This window comes from Pinus tabuliformis, chromosome 9 (assembly GCF_031772625.1).
Source record: "Pinus tabuliformis cultivar Carrire ecotype Pingquan chromosome 9, CPIR1, whole genome shotgun sequence".
NCBI classification, from domain to species: domain Eukaryota; kingdom Viridiplantae; phylum Streptophyta; class Pinopsida; order Pinales; family Pinaceae; genus Pinus; species Pinus tabuliformis.
Window position 1 is genome coordinate 1,977,593,350 of NC_142307.1, and position 24,775 is coordinate 1,977,618,124.

General features: G+C 36.5%; 2 pseudogenes; one reads left to right on the top strand and one right to left on the bottom strand.

The window, feature by feature from the left end:
- Positions 1–6,018: 6,018 nt before the first annotated feature.
- On the bottom strand, positions 6,019–6,806 carry LOC149156935 (putative pyridoxal 5'-phosphate synthase subunit PDX1 pseudogene; annotated as a pseudogene).
- Positions 6,807–7,082: 276 nt separating this feature from the next.
- On the top strand, positions 7,083–7,388 carry LOC149156936 (sm-like protein LSM8 pseudogene; annotated as a pseudogene).
- Positions 7,389–24,775: the final 17,387 nt, after the last annotated feature.

Consider the following 24,775-nt stretch of genomic DNA (forward strand, 5'->3'; position numbering starts at 1 on the left):
CTTCATGCCTATACAGATGCAGATTGGGCCGGAAGCGTGGATGACAGGAAAAGCACAAGTGGTGGTGCGTTCTTTATGGGTCCCAGACTGGTCTCTTGGTTCAGCAAGAAACAGAGTTCAATTGCCTTGTCTACAGCTGAAGCAGAATATGTTGCTGCTGCATCTTGTTGCACCCAACTCCTTTGGATGATGCAGAATTTGCAGGATTATCAAATCACTTGTACTCCTCCAATCCCTATCTTATGTGACAACACAAGTGCAATCAGCATCTCAAAGAATCCGGTTATGCATTCAAAAACCAAGCACATACCAATCAAGTACCATTTTCTCCGGGAACAAGTACTTGAACAGAAGGTCAAGTTGGAGTATGTTCCTTCTAAGGAACAAGTTGCTGATATTTTCACCAAACCGTTGCCCAGGGACACTTTTGAATACCTCAGGCAAAAGCTGGGGGTTGTTGATGCATCATCTTACTGTTGATCATCTTCCTATTGGTGGTATAGGCTCAGGGGGAGCACATAATGCATTGTTGGCATTATGGAGAAGGAGATCTTGGAAATAGCTGCAATATGTCTCTATCTCCTTCATGATGGATTTCTGGTTACAGATCTGGAGATGCATGAGCATAGGGGGAGCATACCCTTTGCCCTTGATGTCAAAGGGGGAGAATGAAGCTGAAGATTATGTGGTTGCCATCAAGTCCAAAGGGGGAGATTGTTGGCATTATGATTCAGGTGTTGTCCTTGATGGCAAACCCATTCAGGTGATAAATCAAGAAGGACGCAGGAAATATGTTCAGCAAGTGCGTCCCCGCAGGTATACCATACAGAACCCGCGTCCAGGGACGCAGACCAGCCGTTCAGGAGGTGCGTCCGCCCAGTGCACACATTTCAAGGCAGAGAAAAGCACGTGGGGGTTTCTTGTGTGGTATCTAGCCGACGGTTTTGTGTTTCTATGGTGTCGGCTCGTGGTTTTGTTCCATGTTTTGGGGAGAAGCTTGCCTATATAAAGCAAAGGAGTTCATTTGGATTAAGCATCATCTTGGTTGAATATCTTTTGGTGAGATCTAGTCCAGATCTATGAAGGCGAATCTTCTAATGGACTGTGATCTCTATGGCACATGATCAGATCTGTGGATCTGAGTGTTTGGGTTGGTTCTGAAGTCCTCATATCTTTTATATCTGAAGGGACGCAGGTTCAGTGAAGGGAAAGTGCGCCGGGACGCAGTACAGTAAAGGCTCAGGTGCGTCTCTGAGGCAAAGGACGCGGCGCGACTGTGTTATTGGGTGCGTCTCTGAAGCAAAAGACGCGGCGCGATAGTGTTTCTGGGTGCGCCGGTCGCAGAAAAGCATAGAGGAACAGTGCGTCGGCACGCAGAACAGTGGAAGGTAGACTGCGTCCAGTCGCAGGTCACAGAAAGAAAATATGCGTCCCTGTCTTAAGATGATCTGCTGACTGTATATTTTTGTTCATAAGGTGTTCTGGGTTATTTCTGTAATTACTGATCTGATATCTGTAGTGGACTGTATCTGTTGTATACTTGTTGATCATTTGATTCTTCATGAAAAGAAGTAGGGGTTGTAGCTCCCTTCCAGGAGAGACTGGAAAACGAGAGAGAGTTGTAGCTCTCTGCAGGTTGCAGCCTGCGTGCTGGTAAAGGACTGCACCAGTACAAAATCATTGTAAAAAGAATTTCTTGAAAGAAGATAGAGACATATTGCAGCAGGTGGTTTTCTCCCACATTGGGTTTCCACCTTACATCTTGTGTTCTTTGGTGTGACTGTCTATTTTCTTTATTCATGCTCATTATTTTATGGTACTGATATGCAAGAATAATTCAAAAGATCAAATAAGGAAGATTTGGTAAATTGCTTGATAATACTGATTCACCCCCCCTCTCAGTATTATTTCCAACAGACTTATCATCATTTAATGATTTCTTTGCCTCAAAAAGTTTGGAAGACTCTCCAAACACTCTATGACCATAACCCAATCCTTCATATGTTGGTCTCTCCTTACCTCGATAGGATTGGTAATACCTTGGCCATTGATTCTAAGGCCTCCTCCTTCATAACCCATAGGAGCTAACAACTTCATACCAATGCCTTTAGTATGTTGTTCAAAGGCTGCAAAATATGTGTTATTGACATGAACTAAAGGATTTTAACTAGAGATGTTAATTATCTCCTTGGATTTTCCACCCATCTTTTCTGCTTTAGATGTTGATGAAGAATTTGAAGATGACTCAAGCCACCCACTTTTACCAATAGGAATATAATGATAATCTTTGAGATGCTAACAAAACTCGTAAGCATCATTCTCCACATAGGGTTCATAACATGTGTTTGGACCATGCCCACAAATTGGTTTCACTTTCGAGAAATTCTTTTTTTCTTATGGAGTGTAACTTTCACCAACTTGTTCCTCAAGCACATGCTGCAACTAAAGGTGCATATGCCTCTTCTCCTCTTCAACAACTTCAAGCAATCTCCTCAATTCAACATTCTCTATTCTAAGATACAAGTTCATCTCCTCTAGCTCTTGGAGACTTTTAATCTTCTATCCCCTACCTGCAACTTGGTCAGAACTAGCTCTGATACCAATTGATCTGAAATTGGAGGAGAACTTATCCTTCCTAAAAATTGGTTGTCCTTTGACACTTTGCAAGTAAAAATGGGTCTTATGAAAAAAACAAGTTTATGGTCTCTTTAAAGATGATGATTTAGTTTTCATGTGAATTTTAAACAAGAAACATATCATCAAGAAACTCATAAAGGAAGAAAATAAGAGAGACAAAACAAAATTTGGTGACGGTGTTCACCCCTCCTAATCTACATCTTTGGGCCTACTAACACAGCTAGACCACTCCATAGATTTTAGTGATAAGAGAGTACGAGAAATGTGTTGACAAATGAGTGGATAGTTTCCCCTTCAAGGAAACATTCTCCTACAAAGAACTCTCACTCTAAAAAGCATGGCAACCTATAGTCAGTCATGAAATAGTCAACAAGAAAATGACTCTCAAATCAAGACCTTGTACTTTATCTGAAAAGGACCATACATGTACAACAATTCCACATTGAAGTACTAAAAGAGAGTTTTCCTCAAAAATTCCCAATGATAAAAGACAAACATGAGTTGCACCATAGAAGTCACATCTAATGCAGATAACATATGAAGGCTAGAAAACCCCTACAAGGTCCTCTCCATCCTCAAAACCTTTCAAAAACTTATTTAAACCATTAATTGTCATTGGCACCCATAGACTCAAACTTGTAAAAAAATCCTTCAAGAAGTGCTCCAATCAGTAAACAGAGGCTTCCATTAGATTCAGAATGTCCAAAAACCCCTATCTAAGTTCTCCTTTGGCTCAAAAAGACAAAAAACTCATCAAGTTATGGCTCTCCCAAGTTTCTTCTGCTATTCATCCTCCAATTTGGTAGAACCTACTAACTGAGTGACAAATCCGCCCTTTAATATGCTTGGGAGGTGACAAATTCGCTCACATCCGATGCAAATTTTTGCTTAGTTGATTCACCCAATAACCCTTTAGGCGCAAAAATAGGGCCACAGGCTGGGCCAACGATTCGCCCTGGCCGTCCTTGGCACCTTTTCTGTTAGGCTGGGTGTCACATGCGAGTGATGTGGTGGGGGGCCGGGGCTAACCACCCGCCCCCGCCATGCTAACTCCTGAACCTTTAGCTGAAGGTTACACACTGGCCATGTGATTGGGGGTCGGGCCTTAAATGTTGCCCTTGTCGTTGAAGCCCTTTTCCTTCTCATCCTCTAATTGCATGGACTGCAATGGGACCTGGGGCTAGGGCCTACAGCCTTACCCCCTCCTCCAAGTTCCTAACCCTTACGCGCTCGGTCCTGTGGGGGTTCTGTGAGCAGGGGCTAGGGTCTAGACACCAAACTACTCTAATCTGTTTCGATTGCGCCAGGGTCATGTGGGGATAATACGACTCAGAGTTGGGGCTCATCGCCTGGCCCCTCTCCCAAATGTGCCAACACGATAAACTTTAAATACAGGTGGAGATCATATGGGGTAAGGATCAACATGTAGGCGAGTTGGTAGAGCATTCGGCTATGTTGTGGCAAGTCACTAGTTCGAATCCTACTGAGGCCATCCGACCCCTAATAAAATTTTAGCCAGTGTGGAGGCACCATGTGGCAACCTCTGATTGGGCCTCGTGGCAGCCTCCCATTGTCCCACCAAAAAGAAATATAACCAATCATTTACTACTAGCTCACCCTATATGATCCCAACACGTGGCAAGTTGCATTTGGTCCCATACACGCAATAGGCATTCTGACATCAGTAGTACAGATTGCCTAGTCAGAATTGAAGTCATCCCACTTGCAAATTTTTTAGTTGTTGAGCCAAACAATCAGAACAACATAACTTTGTCATATGAAATTGGACTGAGGTGATTCAAGTGTCATTGGATTCAGAACGACAAACACTATGACTTGACATCGATTTCAAAATATTATGAGAACTTTAATTTTTGAGCAAAATTTTGTCTCTGAATCATCCTTGTCCTTGAAATGCCTTTGATATGAGAGAATCTTCTTGATGCTTTGATTTCCTTGATACTTTTCTCGTATTTCGATCCTTCAGTTTCTTTTATTGAGTCACCCTTCCTTGACTTGTTACCTTAGCTCTGATACCATGTTGAGAAATCTGGGGGCAGGAAGAGTAGGAGATTTCTCTTATTATGATAATTGTTTGTGATGTATTTTTACTTTTCTTAATTAGATTCTTCTTTTCTTGTTTCTTATTAGTGTTTTCTTCATCAAATAGCTACCAAACCATAAAAGATAATGAGACAAAGGACACAAGATGTAGGTGATCATCCAGGGCCAAAACCTCTCTAAAATGAGATTAAAACTCACCAAAATTCTTCTTTTTATAGAATCTTCAATTAACGAATTCTAAGACCTAGACCCTTGACCAAGAACATCTCTAAGACCAAATCAATGCTTCCTCTTTGAATAACTTCTTCTAGTAACTTCGACCTACTCTGCAACTGCAACTTCAACTTGCCCAAAAACTGCAACTTCGACTGCAACTTTGACTTCCCAGAAACTGTAACTTTGACTTCCCAGAAAATGTGACTTCAACTTGCCAAGAAACTGTAACTTCGTTTGCACAAAAACTACAACTTTGACTGCACAGAAATTGCAACTTTGACTGCCTAGAAAGTGCAACTTCGACTGCCTAGAAAGTGCAACTTCAACTGCACAAAAACTACAACTTCTCTTTTTTGTTTGGGTAGATTCTCTCTCCTAGACAACTCGGCTTCCAAAATAGCTCTTCTTGATGACCTAAATTTACTTCTGCAACTTGGCCTCACTATAGCAATATATGCCTTAATTCCTTAGCACATGTGGAGAGAAGTAGCCCAAAAACAAATCCAAAATAGCTTGACTTTCCTTCTTTTTTTTTCTTCCTCTTCTTCGCACTTCTTCTTGTCCTTATCATCGAACTTTTGTGTGTGAGTGTGGTACCCCAAAATGAGATCGAGTACCCTATATATAAGCTTCATTGAGCCTCCTATTAGGCCGACTTGACATGTCGTTAGGCCAACTTGTTTCTCCATGAGGCCTGCTTGATGCTTGCATGTTTGATATGGTATTGGAGGGCCTTTTGACTCTAATTTGACTCAAATAATTTTCTTACACTATGTAACATGCCCAATAAGGGTCGTACATGACAATGACTCTTTTCACTTTATAGACTCAATGACAAATCCTAGAAGCTCTCAATGGGAGCTTAAACTAAAATAAATTTCCCTTGAGCATGAAACCCATGGCTCAAGCACAATAATAATATATTTATTTTTTTATTTTCATTAAATACATAAAATCAACATTACATATGTCATTATGAAGACCAAACCTAGTTACATATTTCAACAATTTTTTTCTTTTCTCCTCCAAATTTGATGATGTCATCTAATGTTATTTTATTATTTCCCCTATTATTTTATAATATTCCTTAAAAGGCCCTTTTTAGACCTCAAATTTCTCTAATTCAATTGCAAAAACAAAAACCCCATCACATCCCAGATGCATCATCATCAAAGCAACATTAGCAGGTGTAGCAACAACTCCCAGTGCAAAATTCACAACATGAAGCCTTCCTAGATGTTTAGTTTGCCTCACAAGTTCATATGGAGCAACAATTTGTTTGGAAAAGGCAAAAGCCTCGTCATCATCTAAGCTCTAAAGCTTTTGTATATCATCCAAAACAAACCTCATATGTATGTGTCAACTTCAATGACATTGCTTGTGCCAGTTTCTCCCTTAGTCTTGATCATGGGAGCTCCTTCAACAATCCTTCTTAGTGCCTTACCAAGGTTCCGGCATCCATAGACAAACCAACAGTGTATGGAAGTTATGTTTGTGGATATGATGCATGTCACAGGTACAAAAGTGAGCACTTCACTCTCGTCAATGTAATCAATACCAATTGCCTCAAGGATTTGGGCTTCAACAAAATGACCTATTCTTGCCCTGGCCATGACAAGGATGGTCACGGATGTTTAATTTCATTAATGAGACCAGGATCTTTTATCCGAGCCACTCCCCTTTGATCTCTAATATCAGTAGGGACTCACTCCAATGCCATCACAACAGTAGCCCCAACTTCTTCAGGTAGCTTGTTCGACATTGACAACGTCCATTATAACACCCCCTCTAAGCATTTGAGCCAAGCCGACCTTGATTGCATGTGAAGATTTCTTTGCATCAATTATTGCACCATTACTATAGACAGTAACAACTCAGTCGCTTGCCATTTCGACATTGTTGATGGAGAATATGTTAAGTTGGGCTTCTTCATTTCTTTCTATCTAAACATTTACAACTCAAACCTCGACTACAAATAACGAATGCCAACTAATTATTTCTTATATATCACTATAAGTTTGTTCTTCAATAGAAACTTTAGAGATGATGCTACTCTTTCAATATTTGACTTGGTATTTACTATAAGAATAGGATATAAAGACATAGTGTAAGCATTAAAGCCTCCTGCGCATTTATTGTGCGCCACTTCTTATATGCATTCTGCAATGTCTATTATGTCTGGCTGGGAGGATTTGGTCGATGAAACAATATCCGTCATTACCAATGATGGCCATAACGTAGTGGGTATTTTGAAAGGATATGATTAGGACACCAATCTCATTATGGATGAGTCTCATGAGGGTGTCTATTCTATGAAACTTGTCTTGGGCTTGTACATCACCAGAGGAGATAAAATTAGTGCAGTTGGTGCGTTGGATGAAGACCTTGAACGCACTTTAATTTTCAATGAACGCACGCACTGTAATACGCGTAGGGTGATACACACACTAATAGGCTATACCACGCATTAGAATATATTGGTCACTAAATGGATGAGAATATCCGCACTGCTATAGGCACGACAAATATCGACTAGGAAATATTGACCATTCCATGTGTTGACGAGGGATTTTGATGCTGACGATCGAATAGTAAGTGTGACCTCCAATTCCACAACCTGCACATTTCAGAAGATTGTGTGTTCATTTCATCTATCTATTAACCAACCAACAAATTGTATTCACCAACGCAGCAGCTATTAACTAACACATACATTGTATATGATCCAACATGGCTATTAGCCAACGCATACATTGTAGATTGTATTCACCAACGTAACTATCAATCAACAAATTGTATGCACTAACACAGTTATTGACCAACGTGTATGAGCCAACACAGCTATTAACCAATAATAATGTATAGAATCAACGTCGAAATAACCTATAATAATGCATGAATTTAATCAATTCCAATCAACGCCTGTATTATCCATGTAATATATACTTCTCACTGATTTAATATATTAACTCCACTGCTCCATCAATAATGCTTCTGCCTCTGAAATGCAAGAATAATAACGCTGCCAATAATGCTTCTGCAATTATAATAACACTACTATCAATTGTAATGTTGGCAATGTAAGAACGTTGTCAGTCCCAATATGAACGTTTCCACTATAATATACAAAATGACACAATATGTCTGGCAATGTATTAGCATTGGCATAATATCAATGCTTGCAATGTATTAACGTTGCCCCTAATGCTACATAATGCCAATGTATTAATGCATAATGCAAATGTATTAACATTGCATAATGCCACTAATGTTGGTATTAAAGAACGTTGTAATGTAATGTGAACGTTGGTAATAATGAACTCTGTAATGTAATGTTAACACTGCAACTATTAACCAATCCAATAATATAATGCGTTCAACCTTGATACTAGGTTCAACAATAATACCAATAATGCATTCAATATACAAATAATCCGTTCAATATTAATGCGTTAGACATTGCTGGATAATGTGTTCCTGTCGTCTGCATTGCTCGTCATCTCTGTCACTTATGGCCATTCAAATTAAAACATACCCATTCAGAATTTTTTAGTGTTTTGAGCATTACTATCGTTACTGTGTTTCTATGTGTTGGCACATCCTGCTCTCTTTGTGTGGCAGCCTGCTTTCTTTGTGTTATTCTATGTGTTGGCTACTTGTTCGTTATGTCATTGTGTTGTTTTACAAGTCTACGCATTGACTGTTTCGTCTGTTATATCCAACATTAATGGCATACGTCATATCCAACGTTAATACCATTCTTATAGCGGAGGTCAAATACCATTCAAACAACAAAGTTGGATGGTTGTATAAAATATCCCACGCAAACCATAACATTAACACGCCAACAACCCAACATATGCAACATATAACCTGTTGGAACGCACTTGGATGGTCTAAGTAACATCTTTGTTGTCTCTGTGTGAACTCTGTGGTTTGAGCAGCACTGCATTCTGGTCATTTTTTGCGGCCATCCTTAAGTCGATTGCAGATTCTCGGAATATTCGGGAATCCGACGGACATGGGTGCGGTCAATTTTTTGACCGCACCCAGATCCGTCAAATTCCTGAATATTCTGAGAATCTGCAATCCGCTTAAGCTCACTGATTTTTTGACAGTGTCCCTGTCACATCTGCCTCTGTCATTTTTATTATCCATACTTTACTGATCATATTCTGCATTATTGACTCTCCTCATAATGTTACAAATATTCATTTTCGCGTTCCATTGAGTCTCTTTGAACTATCTAAATTTTACTTGCTTCATTCTCCTTTGCAAACCCTTTTCTGTAAATTCTCTTATGTACATGTTATGGTGTCCTTTGCTAGTTCTTTGGGTATCACGTGTGGATGTTGCATTTCATTTATATTTTGTATTTTATTTTCCTTGGGTTACTTTGTCGTGTAGTCAAAGCCTCTTCTCGAGATATATAATGTTCTCTTTTGCAAAAGAGATGAATTTTAATGTGCTATATCTTTACAAAATATAACTTAGGAGTGGTGTATGTGAATATGAGTGGGACCCATATGAGGCTAGTTTAACTAATTCACATGCAGGGTGCCAAAGCAAAGCTTCGATCATCAAAGGTTGACTAACCTCCATGCAAGGAATTACAGATCAAGATAACCATTACCTTTGTTGATTCACTCTTGCTTCCAACATATTTTTAGTTCATTGAAATGCTTCTTGTTTTCGCTAATTATGGTCTCTTCGTTTGCTTATGAAAATAATTCTTGTTGTAAGAACCATTCCCCTAACTTCCCATGATATCCTTTCACTGTTTTCCATCTGCCTTTCCCATCGATAGAATTCCTGCAATAGATTTGAGTTTAACAATCCTGCAAGCTGACAAAATTAGGATCCACTTGAAGCCCATTCCAATCTCATGCCACAAATTGTGTCTTTAGACCCACATGGCTTATGAATAAAGCATACCTTGCTACTCATACCTCCTCACATACTTCTTCCAGCCATCATAAACATAACAAGCATCAAACAGCAAGCATCAAGCAACATACCTTTGCCATTAAGCATAACAAATTAACAACAATATAGAACATAACAACAACAAGCATATGCAAGCAATAACAAGCTCATTCACAACATAGCTTCAACATAAGCATAACTCAATGCATAATATTTCCTTGCCTTGCACCTCTCTGCAATATTCTTTGTTCTACATTCTTTTGTTATGCCTTGTTGCTCACAAGCATCACAACATCAATTATGCATACATCAATGCCTTGCCTTGTACCTCTACTACATAATGCATCTCACAAAACCATAATGCATCAAGTTATAACAAGAATCAACATGCATACCTCTCTTGTTGCTCATGTTGATCCTTTGTCATCAATGACAACAATGCCAACAATCTCTTGCTTGCAAATAGAATATTGTAACTCAAACTTGGATTGATGGATAAAAAATGATCCTATATGATTTGTTTCTGACAGAAGCAGGACTCATGTGTCATATGGAGCAATAGTGGTAGAAAGATTTGGTTCTGTAACATAGGGAGTATTTAGGGCTTTCTCAAGAAGCCTTGTTTTAACTTCAGAGGGAGTTGACCTCTGGGTTTGATATGAAGGGCCTAGATTTGATGTATTTCTCCCTTGATCAAAAGAAGCATGCAACTATTGAGATCACTTAGATATTTTGGGATAATGGATTGTCATGGCTAAATAGTTGATATACTACAGTAACTAGAAAGTTGTAGTGGCGGAAGGAGAAGCTAGGATTTCCACAACAAGATTTATTTCAGAATGAGAACCGAGTTAGGGTTACCAGATGATGTCTCCAGTAAAGGATTTCGGTCAATTTATAGTTAAGCCAAGACACGCAGTTCAACATGTGTTGAAACCTGCATAGTACAATTGGAAATAAATTGAAGTGATGAAGTATACCTACAAGAATACATAGATTTAGATTGAGAAGTGAGTGTGGGAGACAGAAAGAGTACATGAAGACACTACTTTAGTTTAGGATCCACTATGATTTATTGGATGACCAATAAGCAAACATTTTTTGGGCTCAGTACTACAAAGGTCAAATATATTAGAACTTTATTGGTGAGTTGTGAAGTTGTATGGCTTCATAGACTACTCACAAAATTGTTTGATGAAGTGGAAGTGACTACCATGATTACATGCCAAAGCACAGTGAGATTTAGTATCGAGACATCATATGAGAATGAAGAATGGTCTAGAAAAGGACAGTCATTCTACTTGGGTCAAGTATGTTGACCAAAATTAGGGAGAATGGTGTGGCAGAGGATAGTCATTCTTCCTGGGTTAAGTATGTTGACCAAGATTAGGAATAATAGCCTTGGAGACCCATAACTACTCAATCATATAGTTGGGTGACTGCCTTTCAGAATTAACCTTAAAATTACTCTCCAAATAGGTTGAATGAGCACATTTAGCATTAGGCCTAGAATTACTCATGTGGAGTGAGGCCTTTGGGATTAGGACAAGGATTACACAAATGGATTGAGTGTGTCCCTAGGATTTCACCATGGGTCAAAGATGTTGACCATGATGATGGTGAACCAGGACTAGTCTGTATACCATGGGTTAAACACACCGACCAAAATTATGGTGACTAGCTGTTGTTGATGATACACCTTGGATCAGAGATGTTAATCAAAATTACGGTGACTAGTTGATGTTGTTAATTTACCATGGGTCATAATTATTGACCAAGATTATGATAATTGGATGATGTTGATGTTGGTAATAAATGACATTGTCTCAACCTTTTCTTAGAGAAATTATTCATCAAGAGAACATCTATATAGTCATTATGAATACCGCCCTAGCTAAGAGGGAGTGTTGAATTTTTTTAGCTATGGCTGATCTTCATAATTGATATTTTAGCCCTCCAAATATATGTAAGACATGTTCTTCATGTTGATTTCAAAAAGAGGGAATTTTGAATTTTCAAATGTTAATTTTTTTCCTCCAAATGTAAATTCGACTTCATGTTGACCCTAGTGAAGGGTCATACCAATTAGGCCTCACAGGATCACTACATATATTCCATTTGACTTCCTCTTATTGGCCAATTCTGATCACAAACATAACAAACTATCTTTTGTAAACGAGAAGGGAAAAAGAAGGTTGAAGTAGATTAGACGAAGATTGAGCTCTCTCTCTCTCTCCATTTGACCTCACACGTGTCACACAATAAGTCGAGATTTTATGGGCATCTTCACTGGGAACAATCTAAGTTTTTATGTGGAAGGAGCAGCTCTAAATTTTGGCTTCTTTTATTGGCCTTGACCAAATCTTTAGGCAGTGTCTTATCTCATCTTGTGGATGGATTTACCATGTTTGACTTGGGAATATTGCTAGCCAATTTAATCTTGTTTTGACAAGAAGGACTATATGTATTTCTTGATGAACTAAGTAATTTCTCTCAGAAAAAGTTATTTGGGTTTTCCCATGGTAAAATACTTATGTCTCTTGCTTGGTTGTCTCTTTATGATCATACTGCCATTTTTATTTATGCTATTGAGATCTTTTATGTAATTGCTTTAAGATGAATGTGAATACATGAAAGAATAACTTAATAAATCATAAGAAGTAATTATCATATTAGAAGATCCTTGAAAAATAAATAAAGGCATTTATGGGTAAATGTTTAGAGAATCTTGAATGTCATCATTAGAATCACTATTTCTTGTTTGGATCATTGAAAAAGATATCCACTAATTACCCCAAGGAGAGAGGGGTTAACAATTGTCTCCAACATGTGGACATATGCTCATTGTAGAGTGCATAAGAACCTTAACATCTTTGGAACTCTAGGATTTGCACTCTACACCACTCAGAAATTATTGCTAGATTATAACATAAAACTGTTAGTAAGAGGGGCAGGGAGAAATGACCCCCCTAGTATATGAAGGTATGAAGTAAATGTAGAAAAGGACTTATCATTTATCATGCCTTTTTAAATTTTATTCACAATACTATATCAAAATTGCAACTCACTATAGATGCACAAATTCAAGCAGTAATTAAAAGTAATCAACAAAGAAGCACAATCAAGTGCATAAATGAAATATACAACATAACCTGCAACTATAATAATCTAATGTTCTTGATAAGAAGTCATTCTTGCATCTTGTCAAGGTCAATCATTCTAATCATGAGTTGGTATAGGCATTATATTATGGCTAAACATAGAATCCAACTCATGAGGATGGACGTGAGTGAAAAAATCATGCCAAGATTAATGTGAGCATTTGCAACTTTTCTCAAACCATCTTTGAATGGGGTTGCAATATAATAATGTTGACTCATCCTTTATCTAAGAAATTTTTTCATGATGCAACCTTTGTATCTCAAAATGTTCACCAGGACACACTTTAATAAATGGCCTCCTTGGCTCCCATGTACAACATCATTTCCCAAGGCTTGAGATGGAATCATAAGAAATTTGAAAAATGCCTTATGATTTCTTGACAAGGACATGGATGAAAAAAATGGTGTACATTTAGATATTGGAAAAAACATTATCCCCATTTGGGTCTTCTTGCATTTTTATGTGTTGCAAGAAATCCTTAAACAAACCATAAGTCGAAAACACTTTCACCTCATATACATTTTAGCACCATGAGCATCATTCCCAACTATATCCCCAATGACATATTTAGGGAAAGATGAAGAAGAAAAAAATGGCCAGAAATTTCTACAATGAGATACTCATTGGCTTATGTGAATCATGACCCCATAATATTTCTCTCATGACAGTTTGGCAAATGAATGTTCACTAAAATTTGAGAATTGAAGGGTGGTTGAAAATTTTCCAAATTTTTAGCTTCATATAACACTTAAAGTGCAAAAGAATATGTATCACATCTCATAGAATATGGCTATAAATTTCTATGAAAAGGATACAATAGATCAATCTTGGATAGTTGAAGCAAATATGTGAAAATATCATCTTAATGTTGTCAAATATGTGCATCATTAATGTATATATATGGTGGGAAGTGATTACGAGAATTTTCTGAAAATGATAATTGATCGAAAGGAAACAATAATATAATATTGATTTTAGAGAAATGATTGGTATCATACATATGATCCCCACCGAAATGAAAACAAATCATATCACATTTATGCCTCCCAACATGTAGAAAATTATCAATATGTTTAATCTCATAGTCATGATGTTCTTCACCAAATGAAAAATTTATCCAATCCAAGTGTTTCTTTGGAATTTATTCACTTTCCAAATCATTAAAGGATGCAACACTCAAAAATCTAGGAAGGAACTCACCAAACCCTTATATCTATTTGAAGGGAAGATGGAAGCTTAGATGTTCTCATCATCTAAATCTTCATCAAAGTCATCCTCTTTAATGGACTCATGATATGGCTCCTACTCATCTTCAAATGTTTGATAACTTTCTTCATCTTCTTGCTCTAAGTTGTCAATAAATACTTGGGGTGTGATCTTTGATGTGATCTCCATCAACATGCTCTTCATGTGCTTGACCTTTGATTGGGTCACAAGGACCTTGTTCTTCTTGTTGTTAATTTTTACAAAATAATTTTGTAAAGTTTTCAATAACCTCTTCATCCTTTTCTTTGTCATAATAGGGATCCCAACATTTGAGGAAGAGAAGGATTAAACTTGCAAAAGAAGATGCTTTCCCTGGGTGGTCCAACTCTTTGGATCTCATTTCTAATATATATATATATATATATATATATATATATATATATATATATATATATATATATATATATATATATATATATATATATAGATATATATATAGTTATCTATATGTCCTCATGTATTACATTGAGCTTTGAGATAGATTTCAAGAATAATGAGATGTGTTGTGTAGCCAAAAGAGAACCATTGATCTTTTGAAAATTATTTTCCCATTTCAAAAGAAGCTTATTTGGGTATCCCAAAATCTTCTTAAGCTCAAAAGGAGGCTACCATTCATGAAATCTCATGGTACCATGCTTAAAGACACAAAAATTCAAAAACAAAGTGTTATCTCATACCAATGATATGTGAAGTCACCAAAGTGAATCTTTAATGCCTTCTCTCTACAAGCATAAGGTCTTCATAAATCTATGAGGAACAAGGATTTCATTCCTCCAATGCAATCACCAAATGTGTAAACTTGTGTTAGGCTTTGGTTTGAACTCTTCAAAAATTTTGAAGCATAGGCCTTTGATATGTAAGGAAAAAAACTCGAGTATCTGAAACAATGATGCCCAAATGTTATCACAAAATTTAGAACCTTAATGTGACGCCTTGATAAAGTGTTAAGCTTAGTGAAACGTCAGTGTTACCACTGTCACCTTAGCAACAACTTCCCTTGTTTAGTGAAGAATAAATCCAACACAAGATAGTAATCCCTATTAGGTATTAAGATTCCTAAGGCAAGCCATAATCAAGTGTAATATATCCTAATTTTTTGCACAATTCACCACTAAAGATATGTATCAACAAGTTACGGTTTAGGTGGACAATGAATATGAATATCAATTTGGTTTAAAGTATTCTTGGGTTGATCTAGGGTGTTCACTAAGAAACAATATCACGCAAAATAATCTCAAAACCACTCAAATTAGAGGACTATAAATCGCTTTAGTAAAACTTGCATAAAACTTAATAAATTACAATAGTAGACAAGTTACAACAACAATACAATTCAGCCATTGAAATGAATTATAAACTAGTAAAAAAATAGAGCTAAAATAATTAATAAATATAGGGTAGATTAACTTCTAAAATATACAATTACAAGGCATATAACAACCAACCAAAACAAGATGTCTAGTCGTAATCATGCATCGATAAAATTCAACAAAACATATTTATGTGATAACCAAAATATGACTCACATATTAATAATCCATAACATTTTGAAAATATAGATATCTCTTAATGATAAAAATAATAATAATAGATAAATGTATGAGAGAATTAATATGATGATAGTACAATGAGACCCTGTAAACATACTTAAACAAAGTACCCTTTCATAATAGTCAAGTCATTTGAGACATGTCAATTTTATTATATTCATCATTATTTAATTAAACGTTATATATATATATATATATATATATATATATATATATATATATATATATATATATATATATATATATATATATATATATATATATATATATCACTTTCCTTGAGAAATGTTGTCTTCAAAGAATATTGATGAAAATGCTTGATATATTTTTCCTTTGCCTTCTGATCTCTTTGCATCTTTCCCAGTTTTTGGAGTTATCATTTTCAATGATACAAGATGATAGGAACTTCTAAATTGTTGAGAAAAATTGTGGAACTAAAAAATGATCTAGACATCCCTATTCGCTCTTCTGTGAAATGTTGTAATTATAGGTTTTTCAAGATTATTTGTTATTGCGAGTCTTAACTTTTCCGACATCAATATTTTCCTAAGCATAAGTTGTTTCCATTGTAAATGATGTTGATACACTAACTGGTTAAAGAATCTACTTTTATGATGAGGTGTCTATAAGGTATTTTTGTAATATGTTTTTCCTTTGTCATGCTTGTAGTGTTTTCTTTGCTTATTTTTGGTATATAATATTTTTCACATATTGATGTTGTTGATTTGATTTCTAGATCTTTGCTTGGAATATTCATTGTTTGTACTACAATGTCAGAGTATGTCTTTACTTCAAGTGGTTTTATTTTTTTCTAGATCGTGATCTTTGTTGAAAAACATGTTAGCCATGGTCGGAATTTTCATTTTGAAAATAAATGAAAATTAAAATTTTTAAGTTTGCCTCCAAAATTTATTAGGTTGGATAGGCCCCTAAGAGGCACCCACTCAACCCCACTTGAAGGCTATATAAAGGTGATCATTTCTCCTCATTTGAACATGTCAATTTGGTCTCTTTCATCTCTGACCCAGTGGATTTACAGGAGGGCCGAAATTTAAGGAGGATGTCGAAATTCTAAGGAGGACCGAAATTTTTGAAATTTAAGGGATTTGGTTCTTGACATGACATTTGATCATGCCTTTGGTTACTAGTTTGGTTATTCTTCTACTATGGTTAGTTGATGAATCTGGAAACTCTTTCTTTTAGAAGGAAGAATTTTTATGGGTTTTCCCCTTGTGGGTTTTGACTTGGTTGTGTGCCTAATTTTTGTATCTCTTGTCCCTTTGTTTCATGGTTACTTTATCACTCTTTCATATTTCTTAGTTGACACTTTTCTTTTGTATAACTTCTTAAATGATATTGAATTTAATGATATATGAAAACTAATGTTTAATTGATCATTAAAGTAGTTATCAAGTGAAGAAAAACTTGATCCTAGTTGGTTCCCTAGAAAATTAACAATACTATATGTATGAATATTGATTCCTTTTTCTTCAACTTAGATTTTTTTATCTAAAGATTTTTATAATTTTGCCTAGATAAGTTTGTTCTATTCTATTTTCCAATGATTTCTTATCATTCTTAAGCTTCCTAATTTGAATGAGAAAATTTTGATTATGATTTTTAAGACATGAACTTCCTTCATTATTTGCATACAGTTGATATCTTTAAAATTTGGACTTTTCAATTTATTATCTTTTGACTTTTTGATTTGTTACAACTTTTGATTAAGGATTTTTAGATGAAATTTTTTTTCATCTTGTTCTAATAGGTCTTCATTGGGTTTCTTCTTGAGACCTTCATTTTCTTGTTCTATATTTTGCTTCATAGCTTTTTACTTCTTTCCTTGTGCAAGCATTCTTTTACTGTCATATTTTAAGTGAGAAAATTCTTTGTTTTTATCTAAGATAACTTCGTTATGTTATTTTTGCATCCTTGATATTAACTTTTGACTTCCTTGAAACATTACCTTTGAGAAATTTTTGAAGTCTTTTGATGAAGGTATTATAGCTTTGACTTCATTGTACTCATGGTTGTACAACACAAATCTGATGGTTGTATGGAACAAAAATTTGATACAGAGAGTTATACATGCAAAACAATTAGTGCGTTGATGTACAAACTGATTAGTTGGTTGGTAACATTCCAATCAATTTTTTCATACAATTATATGTCATATTTTAATTTTGCAGCCATGCCATTATACAATGTTCACTCTTGTGATTCATTTCGTTTTTTGTTTTTTTATATTATGATTTAAAACGTTTTTTCTTTATCAATAAACAAATACTTTTCTTCACAAATTTTGAGTTTAAATGGCCAAAAGCCGATATCTGGTCAAAGATCTAAGGTAGAGAATCTCTGACCTTTTTTGTGTGTGGTTAAAAGTGTGTATGCCTAATAATTAGGGATTAGAAAACTAACTCCAATAAAAATGTGGCCAAAGGCCAAATTAGAAATGAATCTTTGATAACAAATGTGATAACGATAATATGGCTCACAAAATAATAATATAGAATATTCAGAAAATAAAGATATCTATTAAGGATAAAATAATAATATATAAATGTAGGAGAGAATTGATATGATAATAGTACACCAAAGCCCCATATATTACTTAAGTGACGTGCCCTTTCATAATAGTCATACCCTTCAAGACATGTCATTTCATTATACTAAATATTATTTAATTAATAAGTATTATTTGTACTATTATACATTTTATGTTCAAACCATTTTTATTCAGCAAAATCATTTCAAGTTAGACATACAAGAAAAACCCTAGGATTTTCAATCAAGGATATGAAAAAGGATGTAGATTTTTTGATTAAAAAAATATACATAGAAAGCCTAGATGTCTAGAGTATTTTTATCCTGATAATTAAATATATGCTAAGAAAACCCTAATTTTATTGTAAAACATAAAATAAAATTTGATTTTATAAAAGATAATTGACTAAAAGGGAAGACTAATGCCTATATTGTTTTTTGAACATATAGGGTCAGTTAGGATTTCCTTGAAAATATGTAAATAGATCTAAGACTTTCCACCTCAAACACTAGAAAATTCACCAAGTAACTTGTTATAAACTTCAAAATAGTTCAAGGAAAGGTACTATGTTATGAATATAATTCATAACAAATAAAATAAATATAAATAATATAAGCAATAAAAATAAAAATAATGATTATGTTAAATAGTCATTAAGTGAAAAGGCATGTCTAAAATACATGCTCAATCATGAAAGGACACCTTCCTAGGTATATAAGCAAGGCCTCATTGTAAAATTCAATATACTTGTACATTTTTATATATTAATAAAATATTATTTACAAAATACATTTGTGTATTTCACATTTAAAGTCAACAAGCTACAATTTTGTTGCTTCAGTGGTATCAGAGCCATGCAAGTCTTTGAACGTTATCCACCGCACAATATGTCGTTAAGTTTTCGACCTGAATTCATTGAGGAGTTAAGTAAAATTCAAGAAATGTTTCAGAAATTAGAAAAATCATGTGCATAATTTATAGCATGTCTAAAGGGAGAATACATTGACATGAAGGAAACTAACATTGAAGAATGTTCTAATCAAGAAATTGATGTTTAAAATGTTGAATTGGGATCTTCTCAAGGAAATGAGATTACCATTAGTGCTAGTCCTAATAATGAATATAATTCAATGACAAAGTCAAGAAGCTCATCTGGGATAGTTGAAAATGAAGAGGAGTCTGAAGGAGTAATGTCAAATGCATCCAAAATTGGTCCACTGATTGTGCAAAGACAACCTGGATATTATAATTACAAGAGTAGTGATGAAGAGCACGATTTCATATCAGATTTTGAAGACTCCCTTGCATCAATTGATTTAGAAGCACTGGGAAGTAATCAAACATCCAAGAAATTTGAAGCTATTAATGGGGATCAAGGAAAACCTTCAATGATAGCGATTGGTGAAAGCTCAAGTTCTAGTAGCAGTGGTGCTACACAAGTTGGGGCAAAACCATTATCAACAGCTTTTTGGCAGAGCGTGGATACTATATTGAAAAGAAATCCGGTTGAAGAAGGGAAGTCACTAAGGGGCCTTGTTGTGGAAGGTTTGAAGGTAGACAAGCGGGCTTTTGGTTGTTCTCAAATTCGTGCTAATTTCTATCCCAAGTTTGAAAATGATAAATCCAACCAAGAGATGAGGACAAATATGATTGAAATGGTGTCAAATGGAAAGGGTACCTTAGAGGTTTCGTTGAAGCATTCAGGATCTCTTTTTATGTATGTTGGTCATGAAGGTGGAGCATATGCCAAAAATAGTTACAAAAATATCTATACAATTGTTGGTGTCTTTATTCTTGGTCGGATATGTTGATTTCAGGTAGCATTGGATGTGCTCTAAGTCTCAAAATTTGTAGGGATGTTTAGACACATGCATTCTCCAATACCCATAAATCATTTTGGTAAATTCCACCCAGAGACAGTTTTATTAAAATAATTAATTATTTTTAATGGGACCCTAAGTCTAAACTTAGGAAATTAAAATAATTAATGGGTATTAATCTAAAATGTGGGTGTAACTTCTAGAATAAGATGAGGATCAAGCAAAAATAATCTAATCCATTGATTAGAAGTTAATCTAGGTCGTTGGTTGTCCAACAAAAAGATATAAGAAGAGGCTTGAGGGGCACTTGAAGAACACACAGAGTGGAGATAAAAAATTTGATTTTCTGAAGCAAAGCAGCTGCCGGAGAGATTTTCGATAGTGATCTTTTGCAGTGAGTGCCAGGGATAGTATCTGAAGGGAAATCTTTCTCGGTCAAAGAATACTCAACAGAGAAGGCAAAGAGAGATCTAGCAAAGGCGGCGCAGAGCTAGGGAGGTTGATGCAGAGCTACGCGGAGACAGTGAAAAATCCAAGAGGGAATCTGAAAATTTGTTGAAGGAATCGATTGCAAAAGTCGAACACCGGCGTACGAGACCAAAAGGTTCAAATCGAAGTTTCTGGGTAGAAAATCGATTAGTTGAAGGGGTGACATTTTCCCCAGAGCGTGTGATGTTGGGCTGACGTGGAGGCACCACAAAGGTAGCCAAGGGCAGTTCATTTAGTGGTTGGATCAGCCAATATTTTTAGTGATAGTGTGAGGTAACCTCACTTATCTCTCTGTCAGTGATATTCTCCGTAAATGGATTTCGAGGAAGGAATCAAGAGATTGTATTCAGAAATTACTATTGCATAATAATAAAACCCTCAGAGTTTTTGCACGTTTTTTTCCCCGCATTGGGTATTTTAGGGGACATTTGTCCAAAAATAATTGTGTATATGTGTTGTGTATTTCTTTCTTGTTTAATTTCTTGTTTCCGCATACAATAATTAAAGAGTGAATGCTACAGAGAATTTACTTCTATATTAATTGTAGAAAATAGTAAATAACTTGTATGAATTACCAAGTAGGAGAAGTAACATCTGTTTGTTGTAGTAGGGATTCCAGGTTTGGGAATTTCACATGGTATCAGAGGTGCAGGTGAAACAAAATAACGGTGCCGGAAGAGCCCATCGTTGAAGGAAGAAGAGAGTTCTAAATTACTGCAGATGCAGAAATTCGAATCCCCAAAGGGATTGCACAGTTTAGGCCAAGAGGGCAAGATTTTGATGGTAAATCTCTCTCTGAGTGAGTCGATGAAGAGGGAGGATTTCCAGATAAAAATTTGTCAACAACAGAGAAGCAGCGTAATAGAAGCTTCAACAAAGGGGGGTTTCTGGTATGACACAGTTTTATGTAGCTAGTTGCTAGAAAGAAAGACATCACAAGGAAGAGGAGACACTCGAGGGAATTTATTGTAGAAATTCTCATTGTAGATCACCTGATAATGCAATATATTAAAGCAAAATACTTGATCTACTTCTACAAACAAACTTGTAGAAGCTTAATTAATTTTGAGCAAGATCAAATAGAACACATATAACAGAGAATGAGAAATCAATCACACATGAACACAGAAGAATACACTGGGGAAAGCCTCAGCTAAAAAACCCCAATATCTGTATTATCATACAAGTGGAAATATCTTCGGATTACACAAAGCTTTAGCTCACAAGCTATGCAGCTCTCAGTACAATCCCTCAATGTTGCTCATAAACTGAATAGACACAACATATGCCTTCCTTCAATCCTCCAAACCTCCTATTTCCTTGTGCAGTTTCTCCTGGGTCCTCTGGCTACCACCTGTGTGAATTCACCTCTCACATAACTCACAAAGCTCAGAAATAACTGCACAATCCTAAAGGAGATGAATTCCTTATACATGCAAGAGATATCCTCAATGGAATATTCCTGCAACTGATAGTACACTATCCCATCATCTGATCTCAATGTAGGTTTTAACCCTGTACAGAAATTACCTGCATACGAATTCTTAAACAAAGACAATAAACAATGCGAGAGCATAACCCATAAAACACATATGCACAGAGATTTTTCCCTGGATCCCAAAACCGGGACTACCAGCTTGATTTTTCATTATGTTCCTTTCAATGTTACAATACATGTTTATACATGCCGAAGCATTCAATACCATGGACCGAAAAACCATCGCGTCCAATACCATGTGCGAAAATCATGCACAAAACCATAGGTAGGTTCGCCCAACCTAATATAGGGTCCAAAAAAAATTTTCCCGGGGCGCTGCCCCAAACCCCGTAGAGGGGGGCTACCCGCCCCCCTCAAACCCCCCTGTGACCCCCTCGCTGCGCAATCGGCGCAACGAAGGGGGGCTTCCGCCCCCCTCTAACCCCCCGTTTAACTACGTAGGTTAGTCGTGGAAAGAATATAACACAACCCAACAATCTCCCACTTGTTGTTTTCTTTCCACAAGGGGCCACAGGAGAGCTTAGTCATTTTTCCAGCCCTGAAACACCCATTGTTTCTCTACACCAAGAGAACTTCTCAGAGCTCACAGATTTTGTCAATGCATCTGCAGTATTCTTCAAAGTTTCCACCTTTACCAGCAACACCTTTTTTTCTTCTATCATATCCCTCACAAAGTGATACTGAACATCAATGTGCTTTGTCTTTGAATGATAAGCAGGGTTCTTTGCCAAGAAAATTGCACTTTGGCTGTCACAGTCTATTCTTATAGCTCCCTGTACTAACCCCATACTTGAACACAATCTCTGCAACCAAACTGCTTCCTTGCTTGCATGAGTGGCTGCCATGTATTCTGCCTCTGTAGTTGATAGTGCCACTACAGATTGTTTCTTACTCATCCAACTGACTGCACCTCCAAATAGGTTGAACACATACCCACTTGTAGATCTTCTCTGATCCAGATCTCCAGCCCAGTCTGCATCAACAAAACCATGAATATCCAACACTCTGTCCAATCCTAGTCTTCCTTGGTAGCACAAACCATAATCACTAGTGCCACGCAAATACCTGAAAACCCGCTTCACTGCTGTCCAGTGCTCCTTCCCAGGTTTTGACATAAACCTGCTCAATACTCCCACTGCATGTGCAATGTCTGGTCTAGTACAGACCATTGCATACATCAGGGTACCGACTGCACTTGCATATGGAACACGGGACATGTCCTCTTCCTCTTCTTGTGTCTTGGGACACTGTTCAGCAGATAACCTCACACCTGCAGGAATAGGAACCTTCACCGGTTTACTATCCTGCATATTAAACCTCTGCAGTATTGTCTCGACATACTTCCTCTGGTTTAACCAGAGCTTCCTCTTTGCCCGATCTCTTTTAATTTCCATGCCCAAAATATAGTTTGCAGCACCAAGATCTTTCATGTCAAATTTGGAGGACAATTGGGTCTTCAAATCCTGGATAATTTCTTTGTCATTTCCAACCAGCAACATATCATCCACATACAAGACCAGATAAATAACACGGTCACCAATTAATTTAAAATACACACAATGATCTGCTTTGCTTCTGGTGAAGCCAAGTCCCCGTATAAATGTATCAAATTTCTGATACCACATCCTTGGTGACTGTTTTAACCCATACAGAGACTTCTTTAACTTGCATACCAGTTCTTTCTTACCCTTCACCGCAAAGCCTTCAGGTTGCCTCATGTAGATTTCCTCTTCCAAATCCCCGTGAAGAAATTTTGTCTTCACATCCATCTGTTCTACCTCAAAATCAAAAGCAGCAGCAACAGATAAAAGTAATCTAATAGAAGCTACCTTGGCAACAGGAGAAAAAATATCACCAAAATCAATTCCCGACACTTGGGAATAACCTTTTGCTACCAACCGAGCTTTGTATTTCTCCACCTTTCCTTCTGCATTAGTCTTCTTCTTGAACACCCATTTGCTGCCAATGGGTTTCCTTCCAGCCGGCAACTCTACCAGATCCCAAGCCTCATTTTTGTGCAAAGATGCCATTTCATCAACCATGGCCTCTTTCCAGAGTTTTCCATCCTCTGAATCCACTGCTTCCTTCACAGTTCTGGGATCATCATCAGTAACAGACAAAGCAAAATTTGAACTGAAAGCAGATGGACTATACCTTTCTGGCTGCCTTCTTTCTTGACCTGATCTTCTCACAGCCGGAGTTTGTTGCTCTTCATCTTCTGATTCCTCCTCTGCTGCAGAGTCTGATTCTTCCTCCTTTGGCTCAAACTCTATCTTCTCAGGTTCCTTTGGTTGGACTTCAGATTGAATAACATCTTTTACCTCTCTGAACACCACATCTCGGCTGTACACAACCTTCCGTGTGACTGGGTTCCAAAGCTTATAACCCTTTAAACCATCCTTATACCCAATAAAGATGCACTTTTCAGATTTACTATCCAACTTGGTTCGTTTCTCCTTTGGAACATGTACATATGCATCACATCCAAATACCCTCAGATGTGAAAGAGAGGGTTTCTTACCAGTCCATACTTCTTGTGGAGTCTTATCCTCCAACGCTGATGAGGGTGATCTGTTGATCAGGTAACGTGCAGTATCCA